We start from the raw sequence: 24,045 nt of genomic DNA on the forward strand, positions 1-24,045 counted from the left end.
ACATGCACACATATGTTCACAACAGAAAAAACATGGAAGCAACCTAAATGCTTATCAATGGTAGACTGGATAAAGAAAATGTGGTACATATACACCATGGAATACTCTACAGGCATAAAAAAGAATGAGGTCATGTTCTCTGCAGTAACATGCATGGAGCTGGAGGCCATTGTCTTAGGGAAACCAACATAGGAACAGAAAAAACAACATGTGTTCTCCCTTTGAAGTGGAAACTAAACAACAAGAATACATGGACACAAAAAGGGGAACAGCAAACACAGGGGCCTACTTGAGGGTGAAGAATAAGAAGAAGGAGAGGATTAGCAAGAACACTTATTGGGTATTATGCTTATTACCTGGGTGCTGAAATAAACTGTACAACAAACCCTCATGACACACACTTTATCTATATAAGAAACCTACACATTTGCCACTGAACCTAAAATAGAAGTTCAAAGAAAAGGAAAATGAGAGTGCTAGAAGAGAATATTTTCAAAATTCTTTTTCATGCAATAGAACTCATGACCTTATTATAGATTTTACTGAGACCACAGAATATTTATGGGGCACTGCACTACAAAGAGAATATATCTCTCCTCATTTTTACTGTGCAAATTTTGTATATTTTTCTATATGTTGTGGATATGGACTAAAATAAGGGAGAAATACTTTAATATCAGGAAAAACACAAAATATATTCCAACTAAACTTTGGAAATCAGATTTGCGATTCCATTCATGCTATGATCTGCACTAAATTGTATATCAGGTGCTGGGTCAAATATGAAGATCCAAATTACTCTACTTTTAACTTCAAGGAGCTTGCAATTTACCACTAGCCCCTGTGGCAGGAGGGGAAGATAACTTGAGTCTGGAAGGGCTGAGAAAATTCTACTATCTGATTGTAGTTAGAATCTTACCTCTGGTTCCACTGGCTTCACTTTATTTTACTTAAAATTACTCATCCCAACTCTGAAGTTAATGATGTATGTCTAACACCAAACATCAATTGTTCTTATTCATCTACAGCTTGATAGTGAACATTGACATATGTGGGCAAAAATAAACAAGACTTAATGAATGTTAAAATTGAACCGTGACCTTGAAGGGCTTGCACAATGTTGACAATTTATCATTTTTAAGTTGAGCAGTATTGTAATATAAGCAAGAGGATCTGTACATGGAAGATAACCTGCCATTCCTAAAATACATCATTTGATAGTAACAACACTTAGTAGACACCCACACCAACCTAATGACAACCATTTGTTACCTTGAAGACAAGAATGTTCTTTTATGGGAATACTTGTTACTATGAAATTAGTTTTCTCTAAATTGTTGTTATTCACTTTTTTATTAGTAGCTGACATTTATTGCATGATGATCTATTCGTTCATGAATTGCATGCTGATTTATTTAGACATGATGAATTGAAAGCCTTGAGTGTAGTCTCTGTCCTTAATGCTCCAAGTTTCCTCCTCATTGCATGCAACATACATCTAGAATTACCCAAAAAGTAAAATTCATGTATAGTATTCTTTATGCTATGAGGCACTTCAAAGCAAAATCAATTAAACTCAGTAAATTATTATTTAAAAGTGACTTTGAACTCAGGATTATATCAGGCAAGAGGGCCTGAATATAAAAACAGGTTAAAAGAAGTTACCTGCCATTTGGAGTTTACTCTTATATTGGAAAATAAATTATATATAAATATATATATAAAAAACATATATTCACATCTTTGAATTTACATGTGAAAACATGTGAAAACATATATGTGTGCACATCTATATGTGTTATATTTTCTAACATATACATATGCATGTATACATATGCTGAACATTTCAAGATACTGAAAATGTCTTTATTCCAAAATCAGTAAAACAGGTTTGTTTTATTTTTCCCCTTGTACTGTATTTTGAAAGGGATTGCCATGCCAAGGTTATAGCAATGCAATTGTTTGCTTCTAGTAGAGTCTTCAAATGTATGTCTTTCATCTCTCACCACTGAAAATCTGAATAAAATACTCTAATTATAAATTTTATGAAAATGTTTTTTAAACCAAAAATACACAGAAAAAGTTTTCATTATTGTAATACTTTCTCTTTTGCTGAATTTTCTCCACCATAAGGGTGATGTGTGAATCTTATACTTTTCACTTTGAATGCTAACATGTCTTAGGCAAAACTTCCCATCAGACTTAGAACTCATTAATCATTCATAGCGCAACTAGCTTTCTTCACCTCCTCCACAAATCCAGGATACTGGTATGGAAACATACATTGAAAGATGTCCAGGTCATAAATTAAAAGCTTAAACTAATGATATATTTCTAATGATTTCATTAATCATAACATTTCCACATTGGAAGATAATTTTAATCTAGTCTCAGCCCCCATCCAAAGCAATAATTATTTTCAGAACATTTCAGATATATTGCTATTTAGCTTTTGCCTGAATTGCTTCACAAAACAATCCTTTCCAATATTAGATATCTCAAATTGTTAGGAATTGTTTAAGATCTATCTTGAAATTTCTTCCCGTATGTCCTAACCCTAACATCCATATAATGTCCCTCAAATGCTAAGTCAATAATTATATTCCCTTTTGTGCCTCTCAGGCTAAACATATCCTGTATCCTTAACCATTCATTGTGTGAAGCAAGAGCTTTACAAATCCTTTCAATGTCTCTCTTAGTTAGCTTCCTGGGGTTATATTTTAACTGCCTAATATCTTTATAACATGGAACTTGTAACTCGACCTAATACATTGTTTTTTGTGGAGTGTGACTTTAGATCACAAAGAAACTATTACTTCCCCTTTTTGGTACTTGTATTTGTTCAATATAAGCTTTCACTGTTTTTTAATGAGTATTTTATATTGCTGATTCTTAGTGTGCTTTGTGTCAAAATAAACCCTTTCACATAAACTTATGCTAAGCCAAGATTCTGCCCTACTATGGTTAAGAGATGAGAAGTGAACAAAGAAAGAACAAGAACAATACAATAGAGTTTAAAGAAGGAAGGGTGGTTCACAGCATTCAGTATAGCAGGGAGAGTGAGGAAGGTGAGGACTGGAGAGAAAGAGAAGACTGAGCCCATGGCGGTCAGTATTCACTCAACCTTAAGATAGTAACTTTAGTATGAATGAGGTAATAAAATATGGATATTAAAAGATTAAGAAGTGAGTAGAGTAAGTATAAGAAAGTCCTTCGAGGATTTGGAATATGAAAGTGTGAAAGAAAGCAGTTCTGAGGGGAAAAATGCTCAAGTGGTTTGTTTTTGTTTTGTTTTGCTTTTGTTAGGATAGAAGAAATAGGGAATAAGTTTTGGCTAAGGAAAAGGAGCTAGGGATTATTCCCTCTTCTTTTACAGTTAGAGTTATTTGTGTACTGACATTCTCTGTGCACTGTCATAAACATCTTGAGAGCAGGACTGATTCCCATTAGGCTTTTTAGCACTCCGTTATTCACATCACAGGCACTACAAAGATATTTGTTGAATTGAATTGTGTCATTTCTCCCAATAGGCATATTTCTTCAGAGGTTACTCTAAGTAATTCTGCAATCACAGTGAAACTTTGTTTCATTTTCTTGTTTGGTTTCTTCCTTTGTCTGTGAAAGGTTAAAAAAAAAAAAAAAAAAAGAAGAAGAAAAATTTTAGATACATATTAGCAATTTTTTTGGTATATCTGGTTAACATATAAAGACAAGAGACAGTAAAGATTACCAAAGGAATGGTTGTAAATAGAGAAGACAAGAGGAAAAAGGATTAGGCCTAGAGCACTACAATATTTCATTATTATTATTATTATCATCATACTTTAAGTTCTGGGTTACATGTGTGGAATGTGCAGTTTTGTTACATAGGTATACACGTGCCCTGGTGGTTTGCTGCATCCATCAACCCGTCACCTACATTAGGTATTTATCCTAATGTTATCCCTCTCCTAGTCCCCAACCCCCTGACAGATCACGGTGTTTGATGTTCCCCTCCCTGTGTTCATATGTTCTCATTGTTCAACTCCCACTTATAAGTGAGATGCGGTGTTTGGTTTTCTGATCTTGTGATAGCTTGCTGAGAATGATGGTTTCCAGCTTCATAAATGTCCCTGCAAAGGACATGAACTCATCCTTTTTTATGGCTACATAGTATTCCATGATGTATATGTGCCACATTTTTTGAATCCAGTCAATTACTGATGGACATTTGTGTTGGTTCCAAGTCTTTGCTATTGTGAATAGTGTGGCAATAAACATACACGTGCATGTGTCTTTATTGTAGAATGATTTATAGTCCTTTGGGTATATGCCCAGTAATGGAATTGCTGGATCAAATGATATTTCCAGTTCTAGATCCTTGAGGAATCACCACATTGTCTTCCACAATAGTTGAACTAATTTACACTCCTACCAACAGTGTAAAAGTGTTGCTATTTCTCCACCTCTCCAGCACCTGTTGTTTCCTGACTTTTTAATGATCACCATTTTAATTGGCATGAGATGGTATCTCATTGTGCTTTTGATTTGCATTTCTCTAATTACCATTGATGAGCATATTTTCATATGTCTGTTGGCTGAATAATGTCTTCTTTTGCGAAGTGCCTTTTGCCAGTTTTTGATGGGGTTGTTTGTTTTTTTCTTGTACATTTCTTTAAGTTATTTGTAGATTCTGTATGCCATCTCAAGAGAGTGTTAGCCCTTTGTCAAATGGATAGATTGCAAAAATTTTCTCCCATTCTGTAGGTTGCCTGTTCACTCTGATGATAGTTTCTTTTGCTGTGCAGAGGCTCTTTAGTTTAATTAGATCCCATTGCCAATTTTAACTTTTGTTGCCATTGCTTTTGGTGCTTTAGACATGAAGTGTTTGCCCATGTCTGTGTCCTGAATGATATTGCTCAGGTTTTCTTCTAAGATTTTTATGGTCCTATGTCTTACATTTAAGTCTTTGATCCATTTTGAGTTGATTTTTGTATAAGGTGTGAGGAAGGGGTCCAATTTCAGTTTTCCGCATATGGCTACCCAGTTTTCCCAACACCATTTATTAAATAGGGAATCTTTTCCCCATTGCTTGTGTGTGTCAAGTTTGTCAAAGATCAGATATTTGTAGCTGTGTGGTGTTATTTCTGAGGCCTCCTTTCTGTTCCATTGGTCTATACCTCTGTTTTGGTACCAGTACCATGCTGTTTTGGTTACTGTAGTCTTGTAATACAGTTTGAAGTCAGGTAGCATGATGTTCCAGCTTTGTTCTTCTGGCCCAGGATTGTCTTGGTATGTGGGCTCTTTTTGGGTCCCATATGAAGTTTAAAGTAGTTTTTCTCCAATTCTGTAAAGAAAGTCAGTGGTGGCTTGATGGAGATAGCATTGAATCTATAAATTGTTTTGGGAAGAATGGCCATTTTCATAATATGGATTCTTCCTATCCATGAGCATGGAATGTTTTTCAATTTGTTTGAGTCCTCTCTTATTTCCTTGAGCAGTGGTTTCTAGTTCTCCTTGAAGAGGTCCTTCACATCCCCTGTATGTTGTATTCCCAGGTATTTTATTCTCCTTGTAGCAATTGTGAATGGGAGTTCACTCATGATTTGGCTCTCTGTTTGTCTATTATTTGTGTATAGGAATGCTTGTGATTTTTGCACATTGATTTTGTATCCTGAGACTTTGCTGAAGTTGCTTATCAGCTTAAGGAGATTTTGGGCTAAAACAATGGGGTTTTCTAAATATACAATCATGTCATCTGTAAACAGAGACAATTTGACTTCCTCTCTTCCTATTTGAATATCCTTTATTGCTTTCTCTTGCCTGATTGCCATGGCCAGAACTTCCAGTACTATGTTGAATAGGAGTGGTGAGAGAGGGCATCCTTGTCTTGAGAGCACTCCAATATTAAGAAGTGAAAGAGAGAACAATTAAAGTAGCTTGAAAGTAAATCGCCAATGAGAGAGAAAGCAAACAAGAGAGTGTAATACCCTGAAAGTCAAAAGGAGAAAGTGTGTAAGGAGAAGGAAATGATCTAAAGTATCATACACTATTCATGATTCAAGTAACACGACTGGAAACTGATCATTAGATTCAGCAACTTTGAACACATGAGTGACCTCAAAATAAAGTTCCTGAATATCTAGCTCTTACATACCCTTTGTGTTTATTCCCATTTGTTGTTGTTGTTGTTGCTGCTGCTGCTGTTGTTGTTGTTTTAGACAGGGTCTCAATCTGCCACCTGGACTGGAGTGCAGTGGCGCGATCTTGATCTCAGCTCGTTGCAGTCTCGACCTCCTAGGTTCAAGGGATCCTCCTTCCTCAGCCAACCAGTAGTAGAGCTGGGACCACAGGCCCACTACGTCCCTGTAATTTTAATATATTTAGTAGAGGCATGGATTCTCCATGTTGTCCAGGTTGGTCCGGAACTTCTGGGCTGAGGTGATCAGCCACCTCCATCACCCAAAGTGCTCAGATTACAGCCGTGAGCCAGGGTGCCTGGCTAACTTTGTGTTTACTCTGTGAACCCTAAATATGTGAGACAGGTCTCAGTCAATTTTGGAAATTTATTCTGCTAAAGTTAAGGACATGCACCTGAGACACAGCCTTAGGAGGTCTCCAAGATGTGCAGGGTACAACAATATATGTAAGATGTACGTTGGTTCTTTTTGGAAAGGTGGGAGAACTCGAAGTGGGGATGGGGCTTCCAGGTAATAGGTAGAGAAGAGACAAATGATTGCATTCTTTTGAGTTGCTCATTAGCCTTTTTAAAGAAGGCAATCAGATACACATTTATCTCAATGAACAGAAGGATGACGTTGGGTTCTGTCTGTCCTTTGTCCACAAGGGAATTCCTTGTGAGGGAGGTACATAGCATTTTAATTTGTGTAGTTATCTTTAGGAATAGAAGGGGAGGCAACTTTGCCCTAAGCAGTGTCCAGCTTGGCTTTTCCCTTTGGCTTAGTGATTTGGGAGTTCCACGATTTATTTTTCTTTCACATTTCTTATAGTCTCTTAGAAATTGTGGTTATATGGCTTCTATTCTGCCTTCAAGGACTATAAATTAGTATTCTCATAAATATTAGTATTTGCATTATTCACAAATTTATTTCACAAACCTGATGAGCACCAACTGTATTCCAGGCTCTGTATTAAGCCTTTTACATACTGCACTCAATAAGAAATGTATGAGATTACCTTCATGGAGCTTAAAGTCTGTGGCAGAAATTGCTAATTTGTTGCCTATCCCAATGCCATTTTCCTCATATTCCTTGCACATAGAATCTTTTTTACAGATATTGGGCAGCCTTGTGTTGGACTTCTTCTAAATTACCAGAAGAGAATGCTGAATAGTTATTGCTCACTATAGTATTCCTTTAGCCAGCAACTGTTTGAAGAATGGCGTACCATCCAACTGTGATCATGAGACTTAAGGAGAAGTCTAGGAATAGACTTCTGTTTTTAAATGGCCTCATTGTCTGTGATAGTACCTGAGGTTCGTTGTCTCACAGCCATCATGGAAAACTAGGATGCAAACACACCAGGAGTAAGATTAAGAGTGGAAGTTTAATAGGTGATGGAAAGGGACTAGCTCTCTCTGCCGCAGAGAGAAGGGTCCCAAATGGGTTTTCTGCTTCCGTGGTGAAATGAAGGGGATTTTATAGATGAGCTTGAGGAGGCAGTGTCTGATGTACACAGGATGCAAAAGATTGGTTGGATCAGGTGTGTTATTTGCATAAGGTGCAAAATACTTGTTAGGGCTACGTATGCCATTTGCATAGAGCACAAAATTCTGGCCACCCTCACCCTAATCTTTTATTCTGCAGATGGGTTCTCTGCCCGGCCTGCACCATGTTGCCTGTTTCTTTACTGTACATGTGGTGACAAAGAAAAGGGAAGATGGAGCCTCCATGTTGAACATACACGGTCCCCAGGTAGCCTTCTTCTATTGGTACAGCTGCTGGCATTCACCTGTGCAAGCTTTCAGCTTGCTTATCTGTTGGCAACTCGATTTTTTAGGCTGCTCTTTGTTAGAAAAAAAAATAATTTCTTGTGCTGCTTTTTGTTAGAAAGGAAGACTTGCAGAGGACTTTTTTAACCTCATTATCTTCCTAAATATTTATTTTTTATATCTCCTGTATCAATATGAGAAAATGGTGAAACTTGTTCTAAAAGCAAGGTATAAGCACATATCATTTATGACAGTTTATACAACTCACCTGCTGGTCATCTTACCTCAAAGAAGAAATCATATATGGGGATTCTTGTCACACATGCAGCCTCCATTTGAATAATAAATGCTAGTATTAACCTGGAAATATAAAAGTTAGATTAAAGTTTATGTAACTTTAAAAGCTAGTTTAAATAATAAATTTATGCTGTTATCCTCAGTTAAGGTAAGTAATAACATAAAGGAAGATTTGTTAATTCAAAATTAACATCTGAAAAATCTATTTTGGACCTGCAAGACAAAGTGAATGTATTGGGAAAGGCCACATACCAAAAGTAAATAAACATCGAAAGAGGAAAAGAAAACATAAGGAAGAAGTAGAATAGCAAGAGAATGCTGAAAAGAACTACAAACTTAACATGCCATTTTTTCGATGTTCGTATTATATATTCATTCTTTAGATGTAAAATAGCCCAGATTGAGATCCTTGTCGTGGGAAGTGACTTTTTTTTTTTTTTTTAAATACATACCATTCAAGTTCGAGTTTCAACAAGAAAGCTTTCTCATTTGTAAAACAGCTTATCACTTTTAGGAAGCCTACAAAGTCATGTGATGATCTTTTCTTAGTGTAACATCAGTAGTAGGATAAAAAAAGTTAAAGAAAATTTATTATTTAGTTTCACTCTCCAGAAATTTCCATCTTGATTATGTTAAATGTAAATATATTTTTAGATTTTAAGGTAAATATTTTTACTCTTCAGCTCTTTCTGAATGACTTGTAGTAAACATCAAGCTAACAGCAATGGGTCACAGTGTATAATTGCTTATAAGAACAAATTCACTATCTGAATGTATGGAATCAGATAGAAAGAACCGAGTAATTCGTAAGGTGATATACCTAAAATCACAAAATTTAGTAGGGAAAAAGAACAGAAATTTTGAAATACTCTATTTTAAATAGGAAAAGGATATGTTTACATTCAGTCTCTGTCCTTTTAAAACGATTTCATAGGCTGGGCGCGGTGGCTCACGTCTGTAATCCCAGCACTTTGGGAGGCCGAGGTGGGTGGATCATGAGGTCAAGAGATCAAGACCATCCTGCCCAACATGGTGAAATCCCGTTCTCTACTAACAATACAAAAATTAGCTGGGTGTGGTGGCACACCACTGTAGTCCCAGTTTCTCGGGAGGCTGACACAGGAGAATGGCTTGAGCCGGGGAGGTGGAGATTGCAGTGAGCCCAGATCACGCCACTGCACTCCAGTCTGGCAGCAGAGCGAGACTTCATCTCAAAAAACAAAAACAAAAACAAAAACGAAAATTAATAGTTCTCATTCTCATTTCAAAACTTTATTGATATTAGAAGTCTTTACAGAAATTTGAAAGAGAAAAGCAAAAGCATTCTAGAGTATCTCCTACTTAAACACGACCTAAACTAATTACCATTCTGCCTTGCACCCAACTTCTTGACTACTCAAGTCGACAGTGGCAGAATACAGGAAAAAACAGGATGAAGTAGAAATAATGATCTTACCTAGTTCTTTCTCAGGGACAAGATAAATGACATTTCGTATGTTATTTACTTGCTATGTATTTCCAATTATCACACAAAAATCACTCACATTTTATAAACACATTTTTAATGTAGGCCTATTTATGTTAAACAAATTGTGTTACTGAAAATTGCACAAGAAACTATAAAAATTTTTGTGAAAAGACTATTCCATGTAGAAAGAGGTGCCTCTCAGGTAGATATCCTAATTAAATATTTTTGACTAATTCTGAAAAGGCATCCAAACTGAATGCAGTCAAATTGATTTGGTGAATTTCCCGGCATGTAGGAAGTCATTTATTCAATATCTCACAAAGGAACTGACTGATGTATTCAATTTAAGTGAAAGGTGGAAATGAGTCTGGATTTTTTTTTTTTTTTTTTTTTTTAACGGAGCTTTGGTTAGCTCTTGTTGCACAGGCTAGAGTGCAATGGTGCAATCTTGGCTCACTGCAATCTCCGCCTCCCAGGTTCAAGTGATTTTCCTGCCTCAGCCTCCTGAGTAGCTGGGATTACAGGCATGCGCCACCATGCCCGGCTAATTTTGTATTTTTAGTAGAGACACAGTTTCTTCATGTTGGCCAGGCTGGTCTCGAACTCCCGACCTCAGGTGATCCACCAGCCTCAGGCTCCCAAAATGCTGGGATTACAGGTGTGAGCCACCATGCCTGGCCATGAGTCTGGAATTAATGGGTACTTAGAGACTAAGAAGTTTGATCAACTCAATGAGCACTTTGATGACCATTGCAGTTTGATTGACAAGCAAATGAATGAGTTATTTTGGTCAAAACTTTGCACTAATTACATCACTTTCTGTTTCATTTTGCATCTATGTGAATTAATACTAAATAATTAATTTTCAGTGGAAATACATTAGCAACACTTAGAGAAATATCCTTCAGTGTACCTAGGGAATCCCACAGTCTTCCTGACCAAAAAAAGAAAAGAAAAGAAAAAAAAAGAATTTAAATGAAGAACAACAAATATAATAATGTATATTTATAAACAGAAAAGGAGTCCTGAGTGTCTTTTGAAATATAAATACCAGAAATTCTAGTTTTGCAGAAAATTTAATGCCTATCTGGTTTGAAAGATTTAACAACTGTTAAAGTAACCAGTATTTCAGAGGATATGGGGGAAAGTAAACCAGCTTTTTCATTGTGCTGCTTCAGGAGGACTAATAAAATAGAAACAACAAAAGCACTTTTAGAATATGATTCCAATGCAGTGGTAGTACATGACTCATTTTATTGAACAATTTAAGTGTGATAGCCAGAAGGCAGACTGAAAATTTCTGTTTAAATGGTCAGTCCTAAAGGAGAGTATAAAAGGAAAACAGGGAAGAAAACTCAGAGATAGGTCAGAGGATAGATATTTAGGACTTTTTTCTTTTATCTGCCAAGACTATATGCATAGTAATTTTATTTAATTGTTCTTTAATGTTTATAAGAATCTTGGTCACAACACATCAACAATAAAGACAATGGAAAAGAGTATTTGTCTACAGATACACACAGAGATGCACACACATACATATACACACATATAACTGAATTAGTATTTGTTATAAATTGAATGTTTGCATTGTCCCCAAATTCATATATTGAAGCTGTAATTCCAGGTGGAATGGTACTTGGAGATGAGGCTTTGGGAGGTTATTATGTTATATGAGGTCAAGTGGGTGGAGTCCCTATAAGACGACTAGTGCCCTATGAAAAGAGAACATCAAAGAAGACAGTTGTCTAGAAGCCAGGAGGAAGGGATTCACCAAGAACCAAATATGGTCTTGAACTTTTCAGCATCCAGAACTGTAAGAAATAAACGTCTGATATTTAAGCTCCTCAGTCTATTGCATTTTGTTACAGCAGGCCACACTAAGTCAGTAATACAAAACTTGAGTTTCTCCTCCACATAATTTGTTCTCATGGAGTGAAATAAGTTTTTAGAGGTGATATAAACAACACAACTAAAGTGCTTTAGACCTCAGTTCTAGGACTAGCATTGATCTGTCCATATAATTTAACATTATTTATTTATATTTTTATTTCGCTTATCTGTAAAACATATTGTACTTAGATAAATTTTAAAGTACCTTCTTGCTTTTAAAAATTGTTTGATATTATGGGAACCATTGATAGAAGATGAATTAGTTTTTTTTTTAATTCCTAGGTACAATAGAATATGCTGGCTTGAGTTTGAACAAAATAGTTTCACAAATTTTGAAAAAATTTTCTCACCAAAAATCATAGTTAGTTATAATTTGCTTCTTTTTTTCCTTTTATTCTGCTTTGTACATATAACTATATATGGCAAGTATTAAGGTATTAAGGGGGTTAATAAATGATGTATCTATGTATACTTTTCAAGTTTGCAGCTATTGAACTTCATTAATGATAAAGCTGCTTAAAACAAAAGGCTTTGATCTCTGGCCAAACTAGCTTTCTGTTATGACCTGCCCATGCCAACATCCTGACCCCTTACCCTTCTTATGTTATTCAGTTACATAATACGCCTGAGATTAAAAAAAAATCTGTTTGTAGATAAGACACATGCTGCCTCCCAGAGTCTATGGAAATGAGGGCAGCAAATTAAGTGCATATCTTCTGCAGAGTTTTACTAAATTACCTCCAGCAAGAAATGTGTTTCAATAGATGTCACTAAACAAGAAGCAAACTCTTTTAATAAGGGAGTGAGTGAGTCAAGTGGCCAGTAATGTTCCTCTAGTAGATATCACTTGGCATGAAAACATGAGGAGTGAAAAGTATTCCATATCTTTTGCAAGCAATAGGAACTCTTACATTGGGATCCACCTTTAATATGCTCATGAGCATCCTGTGCGTGTGTGTGCACATGAGTGCATGCATTTTTCTGGAAGTGGGTGCAGAGCCTTTGTTATAGTCTCAGTGGAATCAGTGGCCTGAAAATATACCATCCATGGATATGGACAGTTGAATTGGGCTATTTATCTTGTCATCCAGTAAAATAAATAGTGGGAATGAATTTATTTCCTCACTGAATCAAAATGTAAAGGTCAAAATTTTCAGTTATTTTGATATAAACTAGTAAGAGAGTCAGTATACATCTAAGTACTTGTCTTTACATTCCTTTAGTTGATTTCAGGAACATGTACATCTTATGCTATATGTTAACCCTTTCCCTAAATTGATAATGTACCCTGCATCTCACACACATAGAGTGGAGCACCATTATTACAGTAGAAGATGTTCAGCTAGATCTACCCATAAACATTAACATGAGTTCATCTTTATAGTAAGTTTAAACCAATAATCCTTGATAATTCTTTAAGTGGATAATAAATAACATGTATAAGAGGTGACACAGAAGGGATTTGGGAAGAATAATGGAAGTTGAAGTCATGCCAATGATTACCACGTTGAAATAGTGGCTTGCTGTTGCTTTCCTCTCTCTTCCCCTATTGCTTTCTCCTTTAGCTATCATTCCTCTGTTTGCCCCCTTCAATATGTCAGTACAAAAACATATTACAAAAAGAGACATATTGAAGACTTTTTTATTACATGAAAAAGTGTACTTTTCCATTTCACATTCAAGTAATACATTATTTACATAATTGCAGATGTCATAAGTCAGGTCATTTTGCCCATTAATTCATTGAATGAACATTTGTTAAACACCTTCTAAGTTACAGATGCTGAACTATGTTCAGGGAATACAGAAGTGAATAAAAGATCATACCTTTGGATAAATCTGTGGTTTTGTCATCTCTATGTGTATACATATATACACATTTATTTTACAATTATATATAAAATATCTAAAAATAAAAAGGTAAATTAATAAATACATATAATAAAATAAATATAAGTATAGTATATATAAAATATTATCTGGAAATACCCATGCTTATGTTAATATTCAAGTTAATGTAGTCAATCTTATTTAAATTTAAGTTTAAATGTAATATTCAGCTTTTTAAAACAAATTAGGTATGAGAAAATGCCTTACTAAAGATAAGGCAATGGATACTTAGTGAAGCAGATATGTTGTTCCATCATTGTCAAATTTTTGCATAGCAAAAGAAAACTATGTATAATTTCTTTGTGATATATTCAGCCATGATACAACATTGAGCTATGAGCAAAATCCTCCTTTTGCCGAATTCTCCAGTCAGACTGAGGTACAAAGAAGGCCAGCTTACTTTCCAAGGTCAAATTATGAGTCAGAAGCTGGTTAGTCAATAGAAAAGAAGACACTTCTGATTTGTAAATCCTTTACTGTAACTACTTGATAATGCACTTATACTTGACAAGCATTCAGTACTACAGCTACTAGTCTTTTTACATTTTTCATCCAAAAATATAGTAAATAGCCGTGACTACATTGCTGTGAAATCCTGTAAACAGGATTATCCTCAAGTACTCTTTCTGCAAACCTCAACCCATATAAAATTTCCAAAAGGAACAATTTAAATTTGGTGAAATATATAGTTTTTAGTGAAAAAAAAAAAAAAGAGTAACAAAGGCTCCCATAAATCACAAGTTAAGGCAATTTAGGAAGAATACAATGACCATATGGAGCCTTATTGTATTATGTAGATGGAATAAAAAATATCAAGAACAAAATTTGACACCATAAACAGGACATAAAATTAATTATTTACTAATTGAAAGAATCTGGGAGGTCTAGTGGCATAGGTAGTAAATATTATATTTTATCTTCTTTACTAAAGGCCAATAACGTGTACCTATAATGATGTTTTATTCTGTGCAATATGAAGTAGAGTCCAACAGACCTAATGTTTTCAATGAGAGAAAAGAGTTGTCAAACTTGGAACAGCCTGCTGTTCCATTATGATGTGGACTAGAAATAATGGTTACTTCTATATATAGATAAAAGATCATTTAATTTTCTAGTTTTATGAACTATTTAATATTTACAAAGTATTAAAATATTCAGAACACTACCAGAAACAAAAAGAACTAATTAACATAGACTTGGAGAATTGGATTGGGGAGACTCTGAATGTTTCCTTGGTGAGGTGATGATGACCTGGCATTATATTTCCTTTCCAATACTCCAGCTTGGTTGGGGGAGGGGCATCCACTATGACTGAGGCTTGAGTAGGCTATTTTCCCCTCATGGTGTAAACTAGGCTGACAGGAAATTTGGACTGGTGGAGTCCACCACAGCTCAGCAAAACCACTGTAGCCAGACTGCCTCTCTGTATTCCTCCTCTCTGGGCAGGGCATCTCTAAAAGAAAGGCAGCAGCTCCAGTCGGGGGTTTATAGGTAAAACTCCCATCTCCCTGGGACAGAGTACCTCAGGGAAGGGGTGGTTGGTGCAGCTTCAGCAGACTTAAACGTTCCTGCCTGCCAGCTCTGAAGAGAGCAGCAGATCTCCTAGCACAGGGCTCCAACTCTGCTAAGAGACAGACTGCCTCCTCAAGTGAGTCCCTGACTCCCGTGCCTCCTGAGAAGGATCCACCTCCCAGCAAGGGTCGACAGACACCTCATACAGGATAGCTCCAGCTGGCATCTGGTGGGTGCCTCTCAAGGATGAAGCTTACAGTGGAAGGAACAGGAAGCAACCTTTGCTGTTTTGAAGCCTCTGCTGATGATACCCAGGCAAACAGGGTCTGGAGTGAAAACCCAGCAAACTCCAGCAGACCTACAGAAGAGGGGCCTGACTGTTAGAAGGAAAACTAACAAACAGAAAGGATTAGCATCAACATCAATAAAAAGGACATCCACACAGAAACTCCATCTGAAGGTCACCAACATCAAAGACTGAAGGTAGATAAATCCACAAAGATGAGGAAAAACAAGTGCAGCAAGGCTGAAAATTCCAAAAACCAAAATACCTCTTCTCCGCCAAAGGATCACAACTTCTTGCCAGCAAGGGAACAAAACTGGATGGAGAATGAGTTTGACAAATTGACGGAAATAGGCTTCCGAGGATGGGTAATAAACTCCTCTGAGCTAAAGAAGTATGTTCTAACCCAATGCAAGGGAGTTAAGAACCTTGAAAAAAGGTTAGAGGAATTGATAACTAGAATAACCAGTTTAGAGAAGAACATAAATGACCTAATGGAGCTGAAAAACACAGCACAAGAACTTCATGAAGCATATACAAGTATCAATAGCCAAATCGATCAAATGGAAGAAAGGATATCAGAGACTGAAGATCAACTTAATGAAATAAAGTGTGAAGGCAAGATTACAGAAAAAAGAATGAAAAGGAATGAACAAAGCCTCCAAGAAATATGGGACTATGTGAAAAGACCAAACTTATGTTTGATTGGTATACCTGAAAGTGACAGGGAGAATAGAACCAAGTTGGAAAACACTCTTCAGGATATTATCCAGGAGAACTTCCCCAACCTAGCAAGACAGGCCAACATTCAAATTCAGGAAATACAGAGAACACCACAAAGATACTCCTCGAGAAGGGCTTCCCCAAGACACAAAATTGTCAGATTCACCAAGGTCAAAATGAAGGAAAAATTGTTAAGGGCAGCCAGAGAGTAATGTCAGGCTACCCACAAAGGGAAGCCCATCAGACTAACAGTGAATCTCTCTGCAGAAACCCTATAAGCCAGAAGAGAGTGAGGGCCAATATTCAACTCTCTTAAAGAAAAGAATTTTAAACTCAGAATTTCATATCCAGCCAAACTAAGCTTCATTAGCAAAGGAGAAATAAAATCCTTTACAAACAAGCAAATACTGAGGGATTTTGTCACCACCAGGCCTGCCTTATAGAGCTCCTGAAGGAAGCACTAAATGTGGAAAGGACAAATGGTACCAGCCACTGCAAAAACATACCAAATTGTAAAGACCATTGACATTATGAAGAAAGCGCATCAACTAATGGGCAAAATGACCAGCTAGCATCACAATGGCAGGATCAAATTCACACATAGCAATATTAACCTTCAATGTAAATGGGCTAAATGCCCCAATTAAAAGGTACAGACTGGCAAATTGGATAAAGAGTCGAGACCCATCAGCATGCTATATTCAAGAGACCAATGTCATGTGCAAAGACACACACAGGCTCAAAATAAAGGGATGGAGGAATATTTACCAAGCAAATGGAAAGCAAAAAAAAAAGCAGGGGTTGTGATCCTAGTCTCTGATAAAACAGACTTTAAACCAACAAAGATTAAAAAAAAAAAAAAAGAAGAAGGGCATTACATAATGGTAAAAGGATTAACGCAACAAGAAGAGCTAACTATCCTAAATATACATGCACCCAATACAGGAGTACCCAGATTCAAAAAGCAAGTTCTCAGAGACCTACAAAGATACTTAGACTCCCACACAATAATAGTAGGAGACTTTAATATCCCACTGTCAATATTAGAGAGATCAATGAGACAGCAAATTAAGAAGGATATTCAGGACTTGAATTCAGCTCTGGACTAAACAGACCTAATAGACATCTACAGAAATCTCTACCCTAAATCAACAGAATATACATTCTTCTCAGCACCACATTGCACTTATTCTATAATTGATCACATAATTGCAAATAAAATACTCCTTAGCAAATACAAAAGAACTGAAATCATAACAAACAATCTCTCAGACCACAGTGCAATTCAATTAGAACTCAGCATTAAGAAACTCACTCAAAATCACACAACTACATGGAAACTGAGCAACCTGCTCCTGAATGACTACTGGGTACATAACGAAATGAAGGCAGAAATAAAGACCTTCTTTGGAAACAATGAGAATAAAGACACAACGTACTAGAATCTCTGGGTCACATTTAAAGCAGTGAGTAGAGGGAAATTTATAGCACTAAATGCCCACAAGAGAAAGGAGGAAAGATCTAAAATTGATACTCTAACATAAAAATTAAAAGAACTATATAAGCAACAGCAAACAAACTCAAAAGCTAGAAGAAGACAAGAAATAACTAAGATCAGAGCAGAACTGAAGGATATAGAGACAGGAGAAATCTTTCAAAAAATCCATGAATCCAGCAGCTGGTTTTTTGAAAAGATCAACAAAATAGACAGACTGCTAGCCAGACTAATAAAGAAGAAAAAATAGAAGAATCAAATAGATGCAATAAAAAAGATATAGGGGCTATCACCACTGATCCCACAGAAATATAAACTACCATCCAATACTATAAACACCTCTATGCAAATAAACTAGAAAATCTAGAAGAAATTGATACATTTTTTAAAGCCCAGTAGTTATCCAGGTAAATTTTGGGTTTGAATTAAAGGTCCTGAACCTTAAAGAAGCTTTGAAAATTAATTTCCTAGGAGTTGCATTTCTTTATTTATAGTAAAGTTCACATTCCATAAAGTCCAGGTGATTGAAACTAATGGTGTAAAATTGTCAAATTGCCTCCATCTTATTTTTTCAGATGTTTACTGCATTCTTTTGTTCATGACATTGTGTAAAAATTATAGTAAGGGATTCTAAGACTATCAGAAAGAGACTTTGATTTCAAAGGTCAATAATCTAGGGGTGATAAGATCTTAATATTGAAATGAGGGGGAGACTTTTGCTGTAATAAAGGGTAGGATTTGAACAGATGAAAGGGAAAAATGGTAATCAAGAGCACAAAATTAGGACACTTTGCAGTATATTCAGAAAACCTTATACAGGAATTGTTTGTCTGACATGTGAGTCATGTAAAGGATATTGTGGACAGGAGATAAAGTAGGAAAGACTGGTTGAGGCAAGACCACAAAGAGCCTTAAAGATCATACTTAGAGGAATTTGAATTATATAGTACAAGAGAGTACTAGCTCTCAGTCTCTTCAATAGCCTTTCTCTACTCTGCCTTCCTGGGCTACAGCGGCTGCAAAGTTAGATATCATGTTTCCTATACTGCTATGTAGCTAGGATTCTCATTGAAAATTACATTCTACCAATTTGATAGACTTGAGTGAAATTTGAAATTAGAATTTTTTTTTTTTTTTTGCAATCATGTTCATCTTTCCAGGTTCTTGCTTCATGGATGCCAAGCAGCCAACAGTATGCCAAGGAGAGGATAGCGATGATTTCATTGCTAGGTGATGTGTTCTATGGGCATATCTCAATTCCCCATCATCCTGAGTAGGCAGACTCCCCTGGTTAGTCAATTTGCTAGTGTTGTTATGGAGATTATTTCTCAAGGCCCTGCCTGTAATCTGTTCAACCATTTTGTAAGCACCCAATTCTTCATCTTAAGTAAATTTGAGATAGAGACATTTATGTGTCAGGCAACTGAATCCTGACAGAAACACTGAATTTACTAGACAATGAGGAGACCCTGTATGTTTAAAGGATTTTGAATGAATTATATGTAATACCTTACACCTTATTGACTTTCTCAGTTATATTTCATTTAAGCCAATTAAGACTAAGTTACATTTTATGCTGGATCTATAAGATGAAGAATAACCACTATTGAAGTTAAAAACAGATGAAGCTCCAAATGCAATGTGCACCCTAGTAGTAGAGAATTGATTGTGACTTTGAAATTTCACAGGCATTGTCTTCCTAATGTAGCAGCCCATTAATGCAAGGAGGACAATGTACAAGTCCTCCTGGCATAGGAACAAAGTAGTTGAAAAAAACAGTTTTGTATCTCCATTTTTGCCTAGAGAATTCTAAGCCATTTATTTTTGCATGGGGAAGCAGAAATAAAACATAGTGCAAATCTGTGCATGTGAGTCTTTCTGGTTTTTAATTGTTTTCTTTGGCTGAGAAATAATAAACATCAATGGGAAGAAACAATAATGATGAGCTGGTGAGTTACTTTTTTACTGTTTTGAACCACTGAGAACAACACTGTCTGAAAGAAACAATCAGTTGTGGATTATCAATTTTAACTCTTCTTAGCCATTAAATAGAAACTGGTAAAAAGGAAACACATGAGTGAGGTTTTCTTTTTGTTTGTTTGTTTTCTTTCTTTTTTTTTTTTTTTTTGAGATGGAGTCTCACTCTGTCGCTTGGGCTGGAGTGCAATGGTGGGATCTCGGCTCACTGCAACCTCTGCCTCTCAGGTTCAAGCGATTCTCCTGCCTCAGACTCCCGAGTAGCTGGGATTATAGGTGCCCGCCACACGCCCGGCTAATTTTTGTAGTTTTAGTAGAGACAGGGTTTCACCACGTTGTCCAGGCTGGTCTAGAACTGCTGACCTCAGGTGATCCACCCACCTGGGCCTTCCAAAGTTCTGGGATTACAGGTGTGAGCCACCGCACCCAGCCTTGAGTGAGGTTTTCAATCCATCACTTTTTAAGCTTCTAGGTTGGAAAAAAAAAATTGAATCTAGTCCGTGGCCATCATATCAAAAGAACATCAGATTGCTGGTGCTAATAAAACTATGAACAGAAAAATGGAGAAAGCCAGCATTCGTCTTAAAGAGGCTTATTTTCTCCATTCCAGCCTGTTTTATGTCAGCAAAATAGAGCTGCCAGGAGACAGCCTCTACCTCCAGCTGCCTGGACACTGTGACTGAAGCTGCCATATACTTGCTCTCCTGATGTGACCTAGATCAGGGGCCACACTTCACCAGAAGACCCAACTATTTCTGGGATGGAAGACTTTCGGTCTCCCATCACTCTCCCTCCCTATACGATTCATAAGGCCTAGAACACTTGCTTAGGGTCTTAGTTCACACAGGTGGAAAGGAGAGAAGTCCTCATTTATGTAATGGAAGGTTTGCAGGGACGTTAAATTATAACATTCTGTTTTCAGAGTAGGTGAGGAGCCCAGGAGACTAGAACTCATTATGTTTCTGTGTTCCTATTAAAAGGTTATATTCTCTAGAGCAGAAAATGGAAACCTTCACATTTCAGGATAAATACTTTATAAGAACCAAAATTACTTCAGACTAAGAAGAAGGGAATTATACATTAGTTATGATGGTTTTCACAATTAAAAACAACCAGCCAAGATAAAACAAGCTGGATGAGGAAAAAAGGAACATACACTTCACAAAAGTATATTGATATTCATTATTTGGTTGAAGGACATTCTTAGTAAAAAATGATGTACCAGAGATTTAGAATATAAATAAAGAACATCTACATTAATCTATTAACACATGCTCCTTTGGAAATTAGAAATAAAACAAAAGGAAATTTAAAAAAAAACGGTAAAATTACTTTTCTAGCAACATAAAGAGTTAGTAACAAGCACAAGAGTCTAAACTTTGTGAATGAATGGGCTTTGAGGCCAACACTAGCTTTGGCATTTGCTAGCTGTATGTCTTCATGCATATTGTGCAATCTCTCCATGCCTCAATTTTTTAATCTACCTTATATTCCCCATTTTCTTTTCTCCTCCAGAGATAAGCACATAAGGGTAGAGAAAATATATCTTATTATTAATGGGTAAACTTAGACACATTTATTTCAAATTTTGTAATTTTCTCAAACATAAAAATTTAATATGGCTACTTTAAAATTAAATTATTTAATATTGCTTGTTTTAAATAATGGAAAAGTATTGACTTACAGTTATTAGAGTCTTTTCTTCTTAATAATCAAGGAAATAATTACCCTACTCTAACTATGCTAACCAAAATAAAAGCAACTGATATTAATATCAGTGCCTTTTTACTTTTTCCATTCTGTAATAATTTTATAAATCAGGTTTTTAAAATTTATTTTAATTATACAAAAAATATACCTTCATCACAAAAATTCAAATAATAACAGTGTCTATTCCGCATGTAATGGTAAAGATTCTAAAATTTTAGCATTAATTTCTATGTCTGCTAAGGCTTTTGTTAGGTACCCTTTATCAAGCTAAAGAATTTTCCTTAGCCAAGCCTTAGTGAATAGTGTGTTCTTTAAAATGTACTTTAAACTTTATTAGTCTTTTTGAAATACTTTTCTCTTTTATTTGTAAGTCTTATTAATTACATTAACAACTTTTTTGATGTTCAACAATTGTTACATTTCTAATATAAAACCCACAGTTCATGATGTATCATTCCTTCATTACACGTATTATAGCTGGATCGAATCTGTTCGTATTTTATCATAGTTCAGTTAGAATATTCTGTCTTTTCAAGTGAGATTAGCCTATAACTTTTGCTTTTATGTCATTCTTGGAACCATAGTCATGTTGATCTTAATGAACTGGGTACATTTTCCCCTTTTTCCTGCTCCAATGCAGTTTATTGGAACGCAAAGGACTGATTGGTAATCCTCACTGTTGAACACCTCGGGCTAATGCTCCTATTTTAGGTGAATGCAGCAATGTTTTCACTTTCTTCTATGTTATTGCTCAGAGTTTCCAATTTTTCTTGAGCTTTTATGAATATTTTTAAAAATCTTATTTCTCATTTAGACATTCAAATTTATTGGTATAAAATTCCATACCATGTAGGGTACAATTAAAAATAAATGAAAACAAAACAAAATTCTGTTCTATAAGCATTTATGCTCTTCTCATTCTTAATAGTGTATATTCATCTTAATAGTATCTTTTTTCTTGATAAGCTTTGCCAAACCATTGATTTTTATATATTATTTAAGATCAGCTTTTTATTTTTTAATCAACTCTAATAAGTTATTCTTTCTGATTCATTAATTTCTGTCCACATTTTTATTTACAGCTTGTATTATACCATCTTTGTGTTTCTTTCATTGATATTTTCCTAGTTTATTAAGTGAGAAATTTTTGTTCAATTATTTTAAAGCATTCTTGCATTTCCACCAATATACTGATGCTCTAGCTTTACCTTTTTTCCCTGTGTTTATTGGATTCAATATGTAGGGAAGTCATAGAAATTTGTTTTCAATTTTAATTTCTACTTTGATTGACTCTTGAACACAAGAGCTATTTAAAAGAGAATTTAAAATTTTTCGAGTGAATAAAGTTTTTAAAAATTTCCTTTTGTTTTATTTCTAAATGTATGGTTTGTGGGAAGTAAATGTGATTTTTGTGAATTTTGCATTTTGAAAATTTTAGAAATATTTTTCTGGTGTACTAAGTGGTCACATTTAGTGAATAGCTCAAGTGAATTTTAAAACAATGTATACTTTATATTTAAGGCTTATAAGGTATAAGGAAATATGTATCTCTATATCTCCATCTGGCTCTACTTTTACTTCTATATCTATGCATTGTAACTTAAGTTCTGTCTCATCATCATGATTTCCTGAAATAATATTTTTAAATCTTCTATTATTTTGAATCATAAAATTTCACCTCTTGTTTCATTCAGTTTTTGCTTTAAATATTTAAGCTGTGTTTTAGGTGATACTTTGTTAGGTTATATAAAGATTTGCTTTACCAGATCTTTGTGAATCAACGTGAAATATTCTACTACTTGTAAATAAGCACAAGTTAACATTAGGCGAACATCACTCCAGACACTATGAATAACTAGAAAAGTAAAATGTATATGGGTGGTAAATACATAAACAGACAGAAACAGATAATTAACTTTTATCTGAGTGATATATTATACTGTATTTACTTTAACACATTTGGTCTTGAAGTTTATTTTTCTATCTTTTAATATTCTGAAACATGAATAACTTCTCATTACCTTTTTCCTGGTATATCTTTTTGAAAATCCTAGATGATTAGTTTCACTCTGTTGATGTATATTATGAATGTCGTGATGTAGTTGATGTATAGTTGCACTTGTAGATTGTGTCTTGGTCTTATTAGATGTTTTGTCTTGCTAATAACATATTGCGGGGTATTTTTCCAAACCAATGTGAAAATGTTTCTCTCTTTTTTTTTTTTTTTTTTTTTTTTTTTTATAAATCTGCTTTGGCATTTGAAAAAGCTATTCCAAGTTTTAGTAATTAAAAAAAATTTTTTTTATTATTATACTTTAAGTTCTAGGGTACATGTGCATAACGTGCAGGTTTGTTAAATACGTATACTTGTGCCATGTTGGTGTGCTGCACCCATCAACTCGTCAGCACCCATCAACTCGTCATTTACATCAGGTATACTCATTTACATCAGGTATGTTTCTCTTTTACCCATCAACTTGTCATTTACATCAGGTATGTTTCTCTTTTAATAGTAAAATTTAATACGTTCACATGAGCATATTTACATTATTTTGATTGCTAATGTGTTTTCACTATTCCTACAATTTTATTTTATTTTACATTATAATGGTAAGTTTGAGTTCCCTTATTTTCTTTCCTTCCTTTCATCTTTCCTTCTTTTCTTCCAGAGTTTTACCTGTCTCATAATTATACAGTTAAATAATTCTAATTTTTATATAATTATGGCCTATAAAATGTATCATCTTTGTTGTGCTACAGTTCCCATTTCTACAATTCTATTTTTATATTCTAATGTATTTTATGTTTTCCTCTAGTTCTTTTACCATAGTTGTCTTTTTCTTTCATGAATTATTTAATTCATTTTT

The 24,045-nt window shown here is 35.1% G+C and overlaps 1 long non-coding RNA gene across 3 annotated transcripts in view; it reads right to left on the bottom strand.

Moving 5' to 3' along the window:
* Positions 1 to 1,913: 1,913 nt before the first annotated feature.
* Positions 1,914 to 24,045, bottom strand: part of LOC105479517 (uncharacterized) — a 110,853-nt gene continuing 88,721 nt past the window's right edge. For 2 of the 3 annotated variants that reach the window (XR_985950.2, XR_985949.3), the window contains exons 2-3: positions 8,215 to 8,290; positions 1,914 to 3,615 (exon numbers count right to left, since the gene is read on the bottom strand). This is a non-coding gene — a long non-coding RNA (uncharacterized lncRNA). Of the gene's footprint in view, positions 3,616 to 6,136; positions 6,346 to 8,214; positions 8,291 to 24,045 lie in introns of all 3 variants that reach the window. The other variant, XR_011623639.1, reaches the window with a different exon arrangement.

This window comes from Macaca nemestrina, chromosome 5, assembly GCF_043159975.1.
Source record: "Macaca nemestrina isolate mMacNem1 chromosome 5, mMacNem.hap1, whole genome shotgun sequence".
Lineage (NCBI taxonomy): Eukaryota > Metazoa > Chordata > Mammalia > Primates > Cercopithecidae > Macaca > Macaca nemestrina.